Genomic DNA, 3,996 nt, shown 5'->3' with positions numbered 1-3,996 from the left:
TTAAAAAAGAGGTGTATTCTTTTCTATCCCCAATCTATTTTCTCCATAGGTCCATCAGATCTAAGTTTTCTAAAATTCTATTCACTTCTTTTATTTCCTTTTTGTTTATTTTATGGCTAGATTTAGCTAATTCTGAGAAAGAGGGTTGAGATTTCCCACTAATATGTTTTGATTGATATTTTATTTTTCCAAATATTTTATTAAAGTTTTCTCAATGTTCTTCCATATGTACATGTATATTTTTAAGTTACAACATTTCTTTCCACCCTCCTATCCCAACCCCACCTCCCCTCATCAGCAATCAGGTTAACATTGTACATATACATATTTGATAAACATGTTTATAGATTAGTTATTTTTGGTATGAAGAATTAGGATTAAGGGAAAGAGATGCACAAGAGATAATTTTTATAAAGATTCTAAAGGGTTTTTTGTTCATTTTTTGGTTTGGTTTTTCTTTCTCTGGATGGGAATAGCATTGACCACAACTCATCTAATACAATTGTCTTAGTTCTTTGAACTGCTGATAGAAGCTGGTTCCTTCAAAGTTGATCATCTCACAAGGTTTTTGTTAATGTGTACATTGTTTTCTTGGTTCTTCTCCCTTCACTCTGCATCAGATTCTATGTCATTCTATGTTTCTTTAGGGTACAAACAGTTATGTTTCTTATTGAAGAATAATATTCCATAGTATTCATGTACCATAATTTGTTTAGACATTCCCAATTGATGAACATCCATTCATTTTCCAATATTTTTGACACTGAAAAAAGAACTGCTATGAATATTTGGAACATTTGGGTCAGAATTTGAATTACTTGTTCAATGTATGAACAGTCTTATTGCTCCTTGGGCTCAGTTCCATATTGCTCTCCAGAAAGGTTGGATCTGTTCACAACTCCACCAGCAATGCATTATTTTACCAAGCCTCCCACAACCTCTCCAACATTGATCATTTTCCCTTTTCCTCATCTTATTCAATTTGATGAAGATGATACCTCATAGTTGTTTTAATTGACATTTCTCTATTTATAATAATTTGGAGCATGTTTTCATTAATATGGTTTTGCCACCCATGTTTTCCTTTAGCTCCTTTGGCTTCTCCTCAAGAATTTGTATTCTATACTGCTTGGAGAATACTTGTTTAATATTTATATTACTTCATTGTAAATGCTACCTTTTATGATATTGTAGTTTCTTTCCTTATGCCTTTTAATTTGATGTATTTTTGCTTTTGTTTGGTTTAAATTTTGCAACCTCAGCTTTTTTTTTTACTTCAGCTGAGGCATAATATATTGTGCTCCAGGCTTTTGACATTACTATGTAGATATCTTTTTATTTCAAATGTGTTTCTTGTAAACAACATATTAGCTATTGGTTTAAACTCCATTGTGTTACATGCTTCTGTTTTAGGGGACAATTCAAAATATTCACTTTCTTTTTTTTTAAATGTACTGTTTCTTTATTAAAAACTAGCTTAAATAATTCTGTCAACTCCAAAAGCTAAAGACCAGTTCTAGACATTGGAACTAAAACTTTTTACACAATTACGCAAAAATTACCATGTATCAAGTCTTCAAAGAAACTAACATCATTCCTACTTGGTTCAGTATGTTAAAAAAAATTAACAGTTCATCTTCCAATTCCATCCTGCAGACAGGCATCACAATTTTGCAAGAAGCATGGTGGATGGAGGTCGAAGGTTTTGGGTAGCAAAGTCTGTCTTCTATCTGCCTTTTTTCATCTTGGCTGTCTTCTCTTTGTGTTTTTTCACATGCTTGAGGATTTTGTTTTTTCTTTTTTCTCTCTGGGCCTCCTTAACCATGTTTTTATTTTCTTTCCTTTCTGTCTATTTCAGTATCAGTGGCATGCTTCATGGAATGGGGCTGATCTCCATGCCCTTCAGAGTCAGGGTCCTCAGAACTATTAACATCTGTAACAGAATCCACCTCTTCTTTGATTTTCTTTTCCAAGAGTGCAGGGACCTTCTGAACTTCTGACAAGTCTTCCTTCAGTCCTGTCACAATCTGGTACAAAATATTATCCTGCTGTACATTCAAGGCCATGTCTTCCTCCTTCATCTTCATCATTACATCCACATCCCTCTCATAATTTTTAACTTCATTCAAGTTTCTAGGAATATAAGCTTGTTTAAATACTTCTTCATCCACATGATCTTGATTGGATCTTTGTTCCTCCGTCCATTGAGCTGCTATTTCCATAGCCTTTGAGAGATAATCATCCATGTTTTCTTTTGTGATAGAAGGATCTGTGATAAATTCAAAGAGTTCCCATAGAGTCATCACAGCAACACCATGTTTAAAAAAAATCATTGACATTGGCACAGTCCTTCCTCAGGAATTCCAATGCATGTGGGTGATCATGTTCCACAGATTGGAAAACATCAGTGATGTACACTTCTCCATTATGGTACAGCATGTTAAATTCACTGAGATCTACATGGAAAAGTCTGGCAAAATGATACATTCTTTTCATGTACTCAATAACTTGGAGATATAATTCGCAGGCCTTTGATTCCAACAACTGCGCATTTTTCAAAAGTGGAGCAGGCATGTTGTCTTTACCAATGAAGCTCATGACAAGGACATGATGTTTTACCATGATAGGTTCTGTACAAGGTATCTTTGCTGTGTTTACCCTTATTAAATTTCTCATTTCGTTTTCTGCCCAAGTTTGCACCATTTGTCAGGGGTTTCCTTTACAATAGCCATGACAAAACCTGAATTCCCCACTTACATACTTATCCCTATACTTGAACACCAAAATTGAAGTTTTATAAATCTTGATTGCTCTGTTCTCTCCATCTGTTGTGCTGGCATGATACATATTAGCTTCTTTTCCTGTGCTGATGCAACCATTTATCTGTGATATGATTCCTCTACTTAACATCTTGAACAAAGTTATTTGAGTTCTTGAATCCAATACCTGTTTCACACTTGCTCTATCTGCCTTATCTTTGACCCGATACATATCTGCCTCCTTTTGTCTAGTCTTTTCAGTGACTTTATTTATAACATAATCAGAAAGATTAAGTTTGTCTAGATTAATTTTATTCTCATACTTTCTTAAGGCCTTATCTGCTAGAGTTGAAATTTTTGCTGCATTGAAGTGGATGGTCTGTCGGTTAGCCTGGGAGTTATTTCCTCCAGTTGAAGAAGATCCCTTGGTAATTTTCCCAATTCCATCAACCCAGTCCCAATCATCATCCTCATCTTCCTCCTCCTCTTCTTCTTCTGAATCTTCATAATCATCTTCCTGATTTTCTCCAACAATTCCATTCGCAGTCTGGTGAGAATGCTGAGCTGCACCTTGCTCCTCCTCTTTGCCTGTTCCCACACTGGTCATGCTTCCACAGTCGGAGGAGTCAGTGTCATGGAACTGTCCCGGGACCCTTCAGCTCATCAGATGCTCCTGGTAGCTCATGGAGGCCACAGGGCGGGTTTGGCTCCCTATTCACTTTCACAGTTAGCATAATGGACTTTTTATTTCCTTCCAACTTTTCTTCCCCCATGTATACTTTTCTCTCTCCTTTACACTTCTTTTTCCTTATCAGTGTTTCTCTTTTCACTGGTAAATCCCTTAATTTCTGGTTCTTTTCTCAATGCACTTCCCTTTACTTCCCCCTTTCTCCTTTTATTATCTCTCTCTTTTAAAAAATTTTACTTTTCGCAGCCTTTTTATCACCCCTTTCTTTCCTGTTCTTTCTTTTATCCCTCCAGTTACCCTATAGGGTAGGATAAATTTCTAAACCTAATTGAAAGTATGTTATTTTCACACTGAGTCAAACCTATTGAAAATAAAGTTTGTTCAGTGCTCAATAACGTCCTTCTTTCCCTCTTCTCTTTTAAATCCTTTCTATCTCTTCATGCTCCACTATTTATCCTCTTATGCCCTACCTTCTTCTCCTAGAAAAATCCCTCTTTTTCTGTCTAATTGTTCTTTACCCATTTCCTCCATCAAAGCTCCTATCTGCTT

The 3,996-nt window shown here is 35.7% G+C and overlaps 1 pseudogene; it reads right to left on the bottom strand.

The window, feature by feature from the left end:
- Nucleotides 1–1,726: 1,726 nt before the first annotated feature.
- Nucleotides 1,727–3,444, bottom strand: LOC141518596 (serine/threonine-protein kinase RIO1 pseudogene; annotated as a pseudogene).
- Between the last annotated feature and the right edge of the window lie 552 nt (nt 3,445–3,996).

The sequence above is a fragment of the Macrotis lagotis genome, chromosome 1, assembly GCF_037893015.1.
Source record: "Macrotis lagotis isolate mMagLag1 chromosome 1, bilby.v1.9.chrom.fasta, whole genome shotgun sequence".
Lineage (NCBI taxonomy): Eukaryota > Metazoa > Chordata > Mammalia > Peramelemorphia > Peramelidae > Macrotis > Macrotis lagotis.
Note: the sequence above shows the minus strand (reverse complement) of the source record. Positions and strands in the feature narration are given on the sequence as shown.